Genomic DNA, 16,315 nt, shown 5'->3' on the forward strand with positions numbered 1-16,315 from the left:
CTGAAGGATAGGCAAGGGAATCTATGTGTGGAGCCAGAGGAAATGGGCGAGGTACTAAATGAATACTTTGCATCGGTATTCACCAAAGAGAAGGAATTGGTAGATGTTGAGTCTGGAGAAGAGGGTGTAGATAGCCTGGGTCACATTGTGATCCAAAAAGACGAGGTGTTGGGTGTCTTAAAAAATATTAAGGTAGATAAGTCCCCAGGGCCTGATGGGATCTACCCCAGAATACTGAAGGAGGCTGGAGAGGAAATTGCTGAGGCCTTGACAGAAATCTTTGGATCCTCGCTGTCTTCAGGGAATGTCCCGGAGGTCTGGAGAATAGCCAATGTTGTTCCTCTGTTTAAGAAGGGTAGCAAGGATAATCCCGGGAACTACAGGCCGGTGAGCCTTACTTCAGTGGTAGGGAAATTACTGGAGAGAATTCTTCGAGACAGGATCTACTCCCATTTGGAAGCAAATGGACGTATTAGTGAGAAGCAGCACGGTTTTGTGAAGGGGAGGTCGTATCTCACTAACTTGATAGAGTTTTTCGAGGAGGTCACTCAGATGATTGATGCAGGCAGGGCAGTGGATGTTGTCTATATGGACTTCAGTAAGGCCTTTGACAAGGTCCCTCATGGTAGACTAGTACAAAAGATGAAGTCACACGGGATCAGGGGTGAGCTGGCAAGGTGGATACAGAACTGGCTAGGCCATAGAAGGCAGAGAGTAGCAATGGAAGGATGCTTTTCTCATTGGAGGGCTGTGACCAGTGGTGTTCCACAGGGATCAGTGCTGGGACCTTTGCTCTTTGTAGTATATATAAATGATTTGGAGGAAAATGTAACTGGTCTGATTAGTAAGTTTGCAGACGACACAAAGGTTGGTGGAATTGTGGATAGCGATGAGGACTGTCGGAGGATACAGCAGGATTTAGATTGTCTGGAGACTTGGGCGGAGAGATGGCAGATGGAGTTTAATCCGGACAAATGTCAGGTAATGCATTTTGGAAGGACTAACGCAGGTAGGGAATATACAGTGAATGGTAGAACCCTCAAGAGTATTGAAAGTCAAAGAGATCTAGGAGTACAGGTCCACAGGTCATTGAAAGGGGCTACACAGGTGGAGAAGGTAGTCAAGAAGGCATACGGCATGCTTGCCTTCATTGGCCGGGGCATTGAGTATAAGAATTGGCAAGTCATGTTGCAGCTGTATAGAACCTTAGTTAGGCCACACTTGGAGTATAGTGTTCAATTCTGGTCGCCACACTACCAGAAGGATGTGGAGGCTTTAGAGAGGGTGCAGAAGAGATTTACCAGAATGTTGCCTGGTATGGAGAGCATTAGCTATGAGGAGCGGTTGAATAAACTCGGTTTGTTCTCACTGGAACGAAGGAGGTTGAGGGGAGACCTGATAGAGGTATACAAAATTATGAGGGGCATAGACAGAGTGGATAGTCAGAGGCTTTTCCCCAGGGTAGAGGGGTCAATTACTAGGGGGCATAGGTTTAAGGTGAGAGGGGCAAGGTTTAGAGTAGGTGTACGAGGCAAGTTTTTTACGCAGAGGGTAGTGGGTGCCTGGAACTCGCTACCGGAGGAGGTGGTGGAAGCAGGGACGATAGTGACATTTAAGGGGCATCTTGACAAATACATGAATAGGATGGGAATAGAAGGATACGGACCCAGGAAGTGTAGAAGATTGTAGTTTAGTCGGGCAGCATGGTCGGCGCGGGCTTGGAGGGCTAAAGGGCCTGTTCCTGTGCTGTACATTTCTTTGTTCTTTGTATTCTCTGAAGTAATTTTCCTTTTTCATATTTTTCCTGGCTGTTAGGTCATAATAACCACATTTATTGTTCACCCCTGGCTGCCTCAGAAGATACAGATCGACCACATTCTTGAGTAGCTATTTGTACAATTGAGTGGTTTGCTAGGCTGCTTCACAACACATGAATATTAGCCATGTATTGTAGACCAGGGGCAACATTTTCTGTTTGGGAGACTATGTTCTCACACCGGAGCTGAATTGCACTTGATTTAGGAGCGATTCCCAATCCTTCATCATACAAATTTATGCATGGCGAGGATTATGAGGAATTCTTAAGGGAATCCAGTGATTGGGCCACCCCCCCCCCCCCCCCCCGCATTGCAATTAGGTCTCCTCCCCCGCAGCAGAATGCAGTCCCTGCCCAGAGACCCCTAAATAAAGGGAACCCCCCCTCAGACCCCTGAAATAAAGTGACTCCACCCCCCCCTCAGAGACCCCTGAAATAAAGGGACCCCCCCTCCCCCCGCAGAGACCTCTTAAATAAAGGGACTCCCCCACAGAGACCCCCTTAATAAAGGACCCTCCCACGGAGATCCCTAAATCAAGGGACCCCACCCCCCACAGACCCCTCCAGAAGATAATTTCTATCAGGAAGCTCCCAGAAAAGAGACCCCTGTCAGGAAGTCCCCCAGAAGTAAGACCTCTGCCTGGAAGCTAGAGAACAGTCCAGACAGAGGCAGTGAAAAAAATTACTGCTTTAACTTAGCTGGGCAATACACCTGGCTCAGACAGAAGACGCACATGAATCAATTCCTGGAAAGAGAAAACCAGTCAGCTGTGTTTAGACACCCCCAGATCTTTGAGTTGCAAGCCATTCATTTATCTTTGATATTGATTTTCCTGGGCTGTGATTGACAGCTTACACACACACACAGCTATCAGCATTGTTCCTTTCATCTTCCTTCACATTTGAGTAATTCTGAAGTGTTCTAACTGCAATGTTTATGAACACCAAGCTTTGATGGACTACTTCAACAATGTTGAGTGCTATCAGTTTCCAGCTGACCACTTCAAAATCACTCAAGCGTGAAGAGAAGTGAATGGAAAGCACTTAATTCTGTCACTAAAAGCCACTTGAGTGCCATGCTGGTCAATAGCTCTTGCCCACGTGATTCCCAGCCCAGACGACCGGAGAATCACATGGGGCCCAGAGAATATGATGCCCGGCCAGCTAAGTGGATGCTAATGGGTCTTAATAATCCATTTGTATCCTCCTGATCGCACAGGATGAGAACCTCGATTCCGACATCAGATAGGGGGCCAGGGCGGCTGATGATCCAGTTTTCTTCACTAACATAGGATTCTCCACCACACCAGGAACTCCACTATCGGTGGCGCGAGGTGGAGAATTTCAACCCAGATTTGCATTTAGAGCAGTCAGGGTGGTGGATTTTATTACATCAGGTGACGTAGTTGGGATAATCTAGCAGCTTTCACAGAAATTTGTTCTTATGTTGGTCCACAAATGATCAGTTTTAATGAGTACAACTTTGCAACTTGAGGCATATGGGGCTGGATTTTTTGATCCTGAGGCTGTGTTGACGCCGAGGCAGGATTCATGGACTTCCACAACAGGAAAATTGGAGCCATACCTGGACCGATTCAGCTACTGTTAAGGGGCTAGCACTGGCACCGTGTGGAACATAATCGATTCCTATGAGATACGGTGCGGTATTCGCTGGGTCTGAGATTGACGCTCAGGAGACTGACCAGCTGTAGCAGCATATACATGCACCATCCCAGCCAACAAGATGACAGCAAGGAAAGCGGCCCCAAGATTCACCAATGCCGAACTGGAGACTCTCCTGGACACGGTGGAGGAGAGGTGGATGACCTTGCACCCTGGCCCAGGAAGGAGGCTGCCAGCCGCCATCACCCAACGTGCCTGGGCGCAGGTGGCAGAGGTGGTCAGCGCCATGGGTAACACCATCCGGACTTGCCAGCAGTGCCAAAGAAACTGCACGACCTCAGAGCGGCCAGGATGAGTTGGATGGTGGAAAGTGCTACCGTGGGCAACAGTCAGACATTATCAAACGATGTGGAGCACCAGAGCGCATCGCAGAGCGGGATGATGACATCCCATGGACCAAACCCAGTGTTACTGCCAACCCAGGGCCCGCACCCTGTAGTGTATCACAGAGGGGGTTGCTGGCCAAGGGGATGGCTGGGAAGGGGGTGGGGGGGGGGGTGTTAGGGGGAGGGATGCGGCGTCCGTGACCCTGGCCACTTCCCCCTCCAGCTGGTGAACCTGGAGGTGATCAGAACATCCCAAACGCATTGGCCCTGGCGCACACGTCATGCAGCCTCCTGTGCCTGCCTAGGCCCCATGACCTGCCTGTCCTTGCCATCCCCTGAATGCTCCTCATCGGATGAGGCCTGGCATTCATCACCTCCTGCATGTCGCCCCTCTGCTGGCCAGTTCCCTCCCCATCCATGACTGGCTGACGGACAGAAGAGAGAGAGTTGGGCTAATTCGGTCTTTTTCTGGATGGCAGGATGTAACTAGTGGGGTGCCACAGGGTTTGGTTCTTGGAACTCGGCTATTTACGTTCTATAGAAACAATTTGGATATAGGGATAGAAGGTTCTAGAAACAAATTTGCAGACAACACAAAAATAGGCAGGACAGTAAGTTGAAAGGAGGAAATAAGAACCTTACAAGTGGATATAAATAGGTTAGGAGAGCGGACCAAAATGTGGCAGATGGAGTTTAATGTGGATAAGTATGAGGTCATACATTTTGATCGCAAAAATATTAAGGCAACTTATTATCTAAATGGGGAGAGACTTCGGGGTGCTCCAATGCAGAGGCATCTGGGGGTCCGAACATGAGTCACAGAAAACTAGCAAATGGAGTGTTGGTATTTATAGCTAAAGGAATAGAGTATAATGGTAAGGAAGTGTTGTTGCAACTATACAAGGCATTGGTAAGACCGCACCTGGAACATTGTGCACAGTTTTGGTTCCCTTATTTGAAGAAAGATGCAGTGGCATTGGAGGCAGTTCAGAGGAGGTTCACTAAATTGATTCCAGAGATGAGGGGTTTGTCGTATGAGGAGAGATTGAGCAGTTTAGGCCTATACACTCTAGAGTTAAGAAGAATGAGGGGAGATCAAATCAAGGATACAAGATGATAAAAGTTAAAGTAGACATGGAGCAGTTGCTTCCTCTTGTGGGGCATTCGAGAACGCAAGATCATAGTCATAAGAGGTGGCAAATTTAAAACGGAGTTGAGGAGAAACTACTTCTCCCAAAGGGTTGTGAATCTGTGGAATTCCCTACCAGAGAATGCGCCGGATGCTGACACTGAGTAAATTTAAGGAGTGAGACAGATTGTAATTGGTAATGGGTTGAAGGGTTCTGAAGAACGGGCAAGGACGCTAGAGTTAAGGCTATGATGAGATCAGCCATGATCGAATGGTAGAGCAGACACAATGGGCTAAATGGCCTAATTCTGCTCCTATGTCTTATGAACTTATGAATGCTGGCTCTTTGTATTTAAAACGCACCTCGTCCCACTCAACTGACTTTTTTCACATAGCCCTGCAATCTTTTTTTGTTCAGATTGTTAAAAAAGAATTTAGAGTACCCAATTCATTTTTTCCAATTAAGGGACAATTTAGCGTGCCCAATCCACCTATCCTGCACATCTTTGGGTTCAAAGAACCATAGAATTTACAGTGCAGAAGGAGGCCATTCTGCCCATCAAGTCTGCACCGGCTCTTGGAACAAGCACCCTAATTAACCCCACACCTCCACCCTAGCCCCGTAACCCTGCAACCCCACCTAACCTAAGGGCAATTTGGCATGGCCAATCCACCTAACCTACACATCTTTGGACTGTGGGAGGAAACCGGAGCACCCGGAGGAAACCCACGCAGACACGGAGAAAGTGCGGATTCCGCACAGACAGTGACCCAAGCGAGAATCGAACCTGGGACCCTGGCGCTGTGAAGCCATAGTACTAACCACTAACCTTAGCAAAACCCACACAAAGAAGGGGAGAATGGGAAACTCCACATGGGCAGTGACCCAGGTTCGGGATCTGCCGTGAGGCAGCAGTGCTAACTACTGCGACACCGTGCTGCCTTATTTTGTTCAGATAATTATTCAATTTCCTTTGAACATCACATTTAAATCTACCTGCACTGGATTCTCCAGCTGTGCAGTTTAAATCCTAACCACTCACCGAATAAGAAAGTTTTCCCTCGTGTCACCATTGCATCTTTTGCCAGCCACCTTTAACTGGTGTCCTCTGGTTCTCCATCCTTCCGCCGACAGGAAGTTTCTCCTTTTCTACTCTCTCCACTCGCCTCATGATTTTATCAAATCTCTCAATTCTTTTCCAAGCAAAACAGCTGCAGATTATCAAATCAGTCCACTCAGCTAAAGTTCCTCATACCTGAAACTATTCTCATGAATCTTTTCTGGATACTCTTAAATGCCTTCATATCCTTCAAGAGGTGGTGGTGCCCTGAACTGGATACAGTATTCCAGCTGACGCTGAACTAGTGTTGAGTATAGGATTATCATAAATTCCATGCTTTTGTACTCTGTTCCTACTTATAAAGCCCAGAATCCTGTTTGCTTTATTAAGTATTGTCAATAGTTGTTATAATTTGGGGTGAAACTGGCATTTGGGTATCGATAGGACTTGACTTGACATTAGGCCACATAGACTTATTCTCATTAGAACTAGTAGGAGGTCACCGACACACTGTGGCAGCAGTGTGCACAATCTTCAGGATGCTCTGTAGCAACTCACCAAGGCTCATTCTACAGCATCTTCCAAACCTACGACCTCTACCACCAAGAAGGAAAAGATCAGCAGATGTATCGGAACACCACAACCTGCAAGTTTCCCTCCAAGCCACACGCCATTCTGACTTTAACCATATTGTCATTCCTTCACTGTTGCTGGGTGAATATCGTGGGACTCCCTTCCTAACAGCACCTACACTACATGGACTGCAGAGGTTTAAGAAGGCAGCTCACTACTACTGTCTCAATTAGTGATGGACGATAAATTCTGGCCTAGCTAATGATACCCTCATCGCGTGAAAGAACAAAAAGAAACCTACTCCATTTTAACTTGAATTAAAAAATACTTTAAAAAAAATAACTATCTCATAAAACCTCACACTTACAACAATTTTAATTACAATGGGTGTGTTTGTGATCTTCTCAAGACCATACCGTTTTGTCTTAGTGCACCACATGGTCCTACACTTTCCTGTTTAGTTGCTTATAGAATCCTCACATTTTCAACTTCAATGAGCAAAATGACTAGGGAATAGAACATATGAGATGGTTTCCCATTGCCTTTCCCATGTGTGCTTTAAGGGAACACAAGTACTCTTCCTGTAAGCAGCTGTTCTCCCTCAAGATTCTAGCTCTTCTAACATTCCCACCAAACATTCTCTAGTTTTGGCATTGGCTATGGCTCATAAACCTGAATGTGGGACATTTACCTGGGTCCAGGGTGACTGACAAAAAGGTAGGGACGACCACCACCTGAGATCTCAAATGACCTGCTATCACTATTAATACAAAGGCATATAAATGAATATGGGTTTCCTTGTATGAATATTTGCTAGACTCTGGAGTTTTGTATGTGTAGAATGAATGGCATATCTCACTCCAGGGAATTGGATACTTTGAAAATTTGAAGAAAGCATAATTTCCAAAGATGATGGAATGATTGGATTGGATTGGATTTGTTTATTGTCACGTGTACCGAGGTACAGTGAAAAGTATTTTTCTGCGAGCAGCTCAACAGATCATTAAATACATGGGAAGAAAAGAAAATACATAATAGGGCAACACAACATATACAATGTAACTACATAAGCACTGGCAATGGATGAAGCATACAGGGTGTAGTGCTAATGAGGTCAGTCCATAAGAGGATCATTTAGGAGTCTGGTAGTCTGGTGACAGTGGGGAAGAAGCTGTTTTTGAGTCTGTTCGTGCGTGTTTTCAGACTTCTGTATCTCCTGCCCGATGGAAGAAGTTGGAAGAGTGAGTAAGCCGGGTGGGAGGGATCTTTGATTATGCTGCCCGCTTTCCCCAGGCAGCGGGAGGTGGAAATTGAGTCAATGGACGGGAGGCAGGTTTGTGTGATGGACTGGGCGGTATTCACGACTCTTTGGAGTTTCTTGCGGTCCTGGGCCGAGCAGTTGCCATACCAGGCTGTGATGCAGCCCGATAGGATGCTTTCTATGGTGCATCTGTAAAAGAATGAATGCGAGAATTTACGGACGCGATTCAACCGGGTGAAAACAGAGCCCGGTTTCGGGCACGTTGAGCAGGTGTTTCCGGCACTTCGACATTCCTTTGGTGAGGAACTCCTCACCAAGGCCATCCTTAGATCATTTCACTTGTAGATCGTGGCACCATTTTTAAAGGCAGCCCCGATATTTTGACCCCCCCCCCCCCCCAGCGACTCTACTGCCTCCAGACCCCTCCACTGCACCCAACTTGCATCTTCAGGGGTCCTCGAGCCCCTCCTCACCAAACCGCTTATGGGCAAGGCACCCTGGGACCGATCCCTGACTCGAGCAACTTGGCACTACCAGCCTGGCACACTTAACAGTGCCCCTGCCAATGCCACTGGGGCCCCAGGCTGGCACGTCCAGGGTGCACAGGTGGTAGTGCTAATGTGCCAGGCTAGCAGTGGCGGGTGCCAGGGTGCCACCCTGCTCAATGCCCAACCGCCTGGGGGCTTCTAATGACCTGAGAGAGTCCCCCGGGTGCTGTTACACCTTGTCCACGTTTGGAAACCAGTGCTAATTGGTGTCCTTGTGAGGTCCCCCAGGCACGATCGTTAGATCCAGGGCACCGGGAGAACCCGGCACAGGCTGATTTAAATGTGCTAATGGCTCATTTGAATATGCGTATCTTGTGACGTCTCGCGAGGTTCGGTTGAAAGTCATGAGGCCTCAAGATTCAATAGCCTCATCGTGACACCAAGTCAGCCGGGACGAGGCCGGTAAATCACACCCTTCATCTTTGTGTTGGAATAGTTGGTTATGAAAATTGAGGCAGAATAATTCGCAACCTACTCCAATAATCACACAGGGATCAACATGGATTTTTCCTAACAGTAAATGAGTTCATTGAGCAACCTTGGTAACTTTTTCAAACATTATTATTTGGATCCATTAGGTCGAAAGAACATAATTTGCTTCCCTCTTTGAATTAATTAGCCTATTCATAGAATCCCTACAGTCCAGATGAGTATGCGGCGACCCTCTGAAAGAGCACCCTACCTAGGCCCCTGCCCCAGTAACTCCACCTGACCTAAACATCTTTGGATACTAAGGGGCAATTAACATGGCCAATCCACCAAGCCTGCACAGCTTTGGACTGCGGGAGGAAACAGGAGCACCCGGTGGAAACCCACGCAGACACAGGGAGAAAGTGCAAACTCCACAAGACAGTCACCCAAGGCCGGGAATTAAACCCCATACCGTAGCCTGACCTGGACTCCCCGGACTTTGGGGCTCTGGGGGCTGATTGCACTCCCATTTCTCTCCACTGCAGCTTCTGGCGTTGCAGGGACTAGAGAGCTGTCAACCAATCAGATTGTCCGGCAACTCTCTGATGTGGTACTCCCCCCCCCCCCCCCCCCCCCCTGGACTGAGGGACACCAGTCCCGCCTCCAGCCAATTAATTCCCGTTGGAGCTTGAAATGGTTGCAGGGCAACCATTATGGATGGCGATGTGTTTGCCATTGACTCCTTGTATGACGGGAAGGGAAACAAACTTCGCCATCTGAAATATTCTGGCCCTGGAATCCGATGCAAGATAGCTACCATTAAACAAAGCCTGATATTCCACTAACCACAATCTCATTGGCAACATGTGCTAAATTAGTGCACACGGGAATGCAAAGCAAGCAGGAACTATTTTCCTCCACTGAGCCCAGCAGTGTGGGTTAATGCAACATATTTAATGTTTGGGAGCAGCTAACAACACAAACGGAGCATTTCAAGTTTTTACAACTCCGTTCGATGCTGCTCCCAGTGACATAGCTAAATTGAAGATTCTGAGAAGCTGTATAACCATGTTCACAATCATTGAAGACCCAAAGTTAGTAGACAAAGCTTTATTAGCTTTGACAGCTTTTATGTAACATTCTTCCAGAGTTGAAACATTCCTTTTTTAAATCAGAAATTGAATAGGTGCTGAATAGATAAGAAAAGGACCAAATTGGTTTAAGTCGGGAACAGTCAAAACAAATGTTTGTCGTTTTATAAAAATGCAATATGAACTTTAACACAAGTACATGTAGCAATTGGCTTGACTTTCTGAAACGGTTTAGAGAGTTATCTAATAGTCCCCAATAAAATTCAAATCACTGGCACTTCAATCAGCAACAGTTTCGGGTACATTAATCACGCAGAGCAGTTTTTCATAGACTCTCAGCGGTGCAGAAGGAAGCCATTCAACCCATCGTGCCTGTACCGACCTACTGAACGAGCACTCTACCTAGGCCCACTCCTCTACCCTATCCCTGTAACCCCACCTAACCTTTTGGACACTATGGGACAATTTAACATGGCCAATCCACCTAAACTGCACATCTTTGGACTGTGGGAGGAAACCCATGCTGACACTGGGAGAACATGCAAATTCCACACAAAAAGTCACCCAAAGCTGGAATTGAAACAGTGTCCCTGGCGCTGTGAAGCAACAGTGTTAACCACCATGCCCGAACAGAGACTTGAACCCTGGACCGATAGATTAAAAATCTGATGCTCTATTGACAGAGCTACCCGGGCTCCTGACTGAGCTATCCAAGCTGTTGTATGTGAAAAAGTAACAGGAAACTCAACTGCAGTTAACATTTCTGCATAACTTGAAAACTAAATAGCTGTTCTTATCTTTGACACTTGTCTCCCTAGTCCTCAACGGCAAAACTATAACTTAATGGGCAGAATTCGCCGTTGATTCACGCCAGCGGGATTCTCCTGTCCTGCTGAAGTGAATGGAGATTTGTCAGAGCACCAATATCCGCACTCCCTAGCAGCGGGAGCTGAACGCACCGAGATCGGACAATCCTAGCCATATGATAAGATGGCTAGAACAGCATACAGCACTGCAGTTGGGATTTGGCGGATCTCTTGTGCAGGAGCTATGTACACATTTTGAGGCTAACTCTCTTTCTGCTCATCAACTGTCTTTTTTGCCATTTTATTGCAGTCAAGCTATGGGCCGACTGTTTAATACATTATTCTCCAAAGGTATTAAGGGACATGGAGTGAGCTTATGGCATTAGATCACAGATTAACCAATGATCTCATTAAATGGCAAGCAGGCTCAAAAGGCTAAATTACCTACTCCTGTTCTTCTATTTGCGGCATACAGGCATCCAGATGTTATCCATGAATAGTTATTTCCTCTTCGAATATTGCTGTATTATTTAATTTAACCAATTATTTTTCTAATAATGTTCATCCTTCACATAACAAGCTTACTTTCCTTTTTTCTCTGCCCGCCCTAATTTTGAATGCTTCTGGATAAAAAAAATTGTATTTCAAATATTCTCACTGGTTTGTTTCTTTTTTATAATCATAATCAATAGAACTGAGGAAAGTTCAGTAGTGTGCAGCAGGAGGGATTGTTTGGATCTCTTGAAACTGCCGTGGCCTAAAAATCTTAAAGGGACAGTGTTATGAGATTCTGCATTTCAGTGTCAGCGTTAACATCTTGAAAGGAAAAGTGAACTTCATTTTATTGAAAAAGGAGGATGGAGCAACTTTAAAACTCTGTATCTAGCTGTCTGTTTATCATTTACCTGTATACTCCACACAGTTCAGTTCAGTAGGCAGACGATGCACTCTTCGGCCTCAGCTGATGCCACTCTGAACATTGATATGGGCAAAGAATGTCTTTGCATGAGTCCCACCCTGATTTCCTCCCTCTGAGAAAGTGCCTAACCTCCAAATGGCTCCAAAAACCTCAATGATGGGAAATATGATAATGAATCTGTATGTTATCACTCTGGTGCGACATGTTGGAGTCCCTTCATGAGTGGTAGGCTATATACCGGAAACACTTTGAACTTCTGGGAAAACATCTGGCCTCCTTTTATAGCAAAATCTAGTGGGTTCAAGATTGCACTGATGATAGAACATAGAACATAGAAAAATACAGCACAGAACAGGCCCTTCGGCCCACGATGTTGTGCCGAACCTTTGGCCTAGATTAATCATAGATTAACATTGAATTTACAGTGCAGAAGGAGGCCATTCGGCCCTTTGAGTCTGCACCGGCTCTTGGAAAGAGCACCCTACCCAAACTCAACACTTCCACCCAACACCAAGGGCAATTTGGACATTAAGGGCAATTTATCATTGGCCAATTCACCTAACCCGCACATCTTTGGACTGTGGGAGGAAACCGGAGCACCCGGAGGAAACCCACGCAGACACGGGGAGGACATGCAGACTCCGCACAGACAGTGACCCAAGCCGGAATCAAACCTGGGACCCTGGAGCTGTGAAGCAATTGTGCTATCCACAATGCTACCGTGCTGCCCTTGAGAACAAATAAATCTACACTATCATTTTACTGTAATCCATATACCTATCCAATAGCTGCTTGAAGGTCCCTAATGTTTCCGACTCAACTACTTCCACAGGCAGTGCATTCCATGCCCCCACTACTCTCTGGGTAAAGAACCTACCTCTGATATCCCTCCTATATCTTCCACCTTTCACCTTAAATTTATGTCCCCTTGTAATGGTTTGTTCCACCCGGGGAAAAAGTCTCTGACTGTCTACTCTATCTATTCCCCTGATCATCTTATAAACCTCTATCAAGTCGCCCCTCATCCTTCTCCGTTCTAATGAGAAAAGGCCTAGCACCCTCAACCTTTCCTCGTAAGACCTACTCTCCATTCCAGGCAACATCCTGGTAAATCTTCTTTGCACCTTTTCCAAAGCTTCCACATCCTTCCTAAAATGAGGCGACCAGAACTGTACACAGTACTCCAAATGTGGCCTTACCAAAGTTTTGTACAGCTGCATCATCACCTCACGGCTCTTAAATTCAATCCCTCTGTTAATGAACGCGAGCACACCATAGGCCTTCTTCACAGCTCTATCCACTTGAGTGGCAACTTTCAAAGATGTATGAACATAGACCCCAAGATCTGTCTGCTCCTCCACATTGCCAAGAACTCTACCATTAACCCTGTATTCCGCATTCATATTTGTCCTTCCAAAATGGACAACCTCACACTTTTCAGGGTTAAACTCCATCTGCCACTTCTCAGCCCAGCTCTGCATCCTATCTATGTCTCTTTGCAGCCGTCAACAGCCCTCCTTACTATCCACAACTCCACCAATCTTCGTATCGTCTGCAAATTTACTGACCCACCCTTCAACTCCCTCATCCAAGTCATTAATGAAAATCACAAACAGCAGAGGACCCAGAACTGATCCCTGCGGTACGCCACTGGTAACTGGGATCCAGGCTGAATATTTGCCATCCACCACCGCTCTCTGACTTCTATCGGTTAGCCAGTTCGTTATCCAACTGGCCAAATTTCCCACTATCCCATGCCTCCTTACTTTCTGCATAAGCCTACCATGGGGAACTTTATCAAATGCCTTACTAAAATCCATGTACACTACTTCCACTGCTTTACCTTCATCCACATGCTTGGTCACCTCCTCAAAGAATTCAATAAGATTTGTAAGGCAAGACCTACCCCTCACAAATCCGTGCTGACTATCCCTAATCAAGCAGTGTCTTTCCAGATGCTCAGAAATCCTATCCTTCAGTACCCTTTCCATTACTTTGCCTACCACCGAAGTAAGACTAACTGGCCTGTAATTCCCAGGGTTATCCCGAGTCCCTTTTCTGAACAGGGGCACGACATTCGCCACTCTCCAATCCCCTGGTACCACCCCTGTTGACAGTGAGGACGAAAAGATCATTGCCAACGGCTCTGCAATTTCATCTCTTGCTTCCCATAGAATCCTTGAATATATCCCGTCAGGCCCGGGGGACTTGTCTATCCTCAAGTTTTTCAAAATGCCCAACACATCTTCCTTCCTAACAAGTATTTCCTCGAGCTTACCAATCTGTTTCACACTGTCCTCTCCAACAATATGGCCCCTCTCATTTGTGAATACAGAAGAAAAGTACTCGTTCAAGACCTCTCCTATCTCTTCAGACTCAATACACAATCTCCCGCTACTGTCCTTGATCGGACCTACCCTCGCTCTAGTCATTCTCATATTTCTCACATATGTGTAAAAGGCCTTGGGGTTTTCCTTGATCCTACCCGCCAAAGATTGTTCATGCCCTCTCTTAGCTCTCCTAATCCCTTTCTTCAGTTCCCTCCTGGCTATCTTGTATCCCTCCAATGCCCTGTCTGAACCTTGTTTCCTCAGCCTTACACAAGTCACCTTTTTCCTCTTAACAAGACATTCAACCTCTCTTGTCAACCATGGTTCCCTCACTCGACCATCTCTTCCCTGCCTGACAGGGACATACATATCAAGGACACGTAGCACCTGTTCCTTGAACAAGTTCCACATTTCACTTGTGTCCTTCCCTGCCAGCCTATGTTCCCAACTTATGCACTTCAATTCTTGTCTGACAACATCGTATTTACCCTTCCCCCAATTGTAAACCTTGCCCTGTTGCACGTACCTATCCCTCTCCATTACTAAAGTGAAAGTAACAGAATTGTGGTCACTATCTCCAAAATGCTCCCCCACTAACAATTCTATCACTTGCCCTGGCTCATTACCCAGTACTAAATCCAATATTGCCCCTCCTCTGGTCGGACAATCTACATACTGTGTTAGAAAAGCTTCCTGGACACACAGCACAAACACCACCCCATCCAAACTATTTGATCTGAAGAGTTTCCACTCAATATTTGGGAAGTTAAAGTCGCCCATGACTACTACCCTATGACTTCTGCACCTTTCCAAAATCTGTTTCCCAATCTGTTCCTCCACATCTCTGCTACTATTGGGGGGCCTATAGAAAACTCCTAACAAGGTGACTGCTCCTTTCCTATTTCTGACTTCAACCCATACTACCTCAATAGGGTGATACTCCTCGAACTGCCTTTCTGCAGCTGTTATACTATCTCTAATTAATAATGCCACCCCCCCACCTCTTTTACCACCCTCCCTAATCTTATTGAAACATCTATAACCAGGGACCTCCAACAACCATTTCTGCCCCTCTTCTATCCAAGTTTCCGTGATGGCCACCACATCGTAGTCCCAAGTACCGATCCATGCCTTAAGTTCACCCACCTTATTCCTGATGCTTCTTGCGTTGAAGTATACACACTTCAACCCATCTCCGTGCCTGCAAGTACTCTCCTTTGTCAGTGTTCCCTTCCCCACTGCCTCATTACACGCTTTGGCATCCTGAATATCGGCTACCTTAGTTGCTGGACTACAAATCCGGTTCCCATTCCCCTGCCAAATTAGTTTAAACCCTCCCGAAGAGTACTAGAAAACCTCCCTCCCAGGATATTGGTGCCCCTCTGGTTCAGATGCAACCCGTCCTGCTTGTATAGGTCCCACCTTCCCCAGAATGCGCTCCAATTATCCAAATACCTGAAGCCCTCCCTCCTACACCATTCCTGCAGCCACGTGTTCAACTGCACTCTCTCCCTATTCCTAGCCACGCTATCACGTGGCACCGGCAACAAACCAGAGATGACAACTCTGTCTGTCCTGGCTTTTAACTTCCAGCCTAACTCCCTAAACTTGTTTATTACCTCCACACCCCTTTTCCTACCTATGTCGTTGGTACCAATGTGCACCACGACTTCTGGCTGCTCACCCCCCCCTTAAGGATCCTGACGACACGATCCGAGACATCCCTGGCCCTGGCACCCGGGAGGCAACATACCTTCCGGGAGTCTCGCTCGCGACCACAGAATCTCCTATCTATTCCCCTAACCATTGAATCTCCTACAACTATTGCTTTTCTATTCTCCTCCCTTCCCTTCTGAGCCCCAGAGCCAGACTCAGTGCCAGAGACCTGGCCGCTAGGGCCTTCCCCCGGTAGGTCATCCCCCCCCCCAACAGCATCCAAAACGGTATACTTGTTTTGAAGGGGAACGGCCACGAGGGATCCCTGCACTTTCTGCCTGTTTTTTTGTTTTTGTTTTTTTTCCCCCTGACTGTAACCCAGCTATTCTTGTCCTGTACCTTGGGTGTGGTTACCTCCTTGTAACTCTTCTCAATCACCCCCTCTGCCTCCCGGATGATCCGAAGTTCATCCAGCTTCAGCTCCAGTTCCCTAACACGGTCTTTGAGGAGCTGAAGTTGGGTGCACTTCCCGCAGGTATAGTCAGTGGGGACACCGGTGGTATCCCTCACCACCCACATCCTACAGGAGTGTTGAGTTAATTCCAAAATATAATGCAACAAATTGTTGAAATACAGTAGCTTATTTTTAATCTTTATATGGCTTTGTTTTATATGTGTGCATTAATTAATTACTAATTAATTAAA

At 46.6% G+C, this 16,315-nt stretch overlaps 1 protein-coding gene across 4 annotated transcripts in view; it reads left to right on the plus strand.

Annotated features, from left to right (window-relative positions):
• Positions 1-16,315, plus strand: part of LOC140409077 (probable E3 ubiquitin-protein ligase HERC1) — a 701,933-nt gene that overhangs the window by 336,125 nt on the left and 349,493 nt on the right. The window lies entirely within an intron of this gene.

Source organism: Scyliorhinus torazame, chromosome 3, assembly GCF_047496885.1.
Source record: "Scyliorhinus torazame isolate Kashiwa2021f chromosome 3, sScyTor2.1, whole genome shotgun sequence".
NCBI classification, from domain to species: domain Eukaryota; kingdom Metazoa; phylum Chordata; class Chondrichthyes; order Carcharhiniformes; family Scyliorhinidae; genus Scyliorhinus; species Scyliorhinus torazame.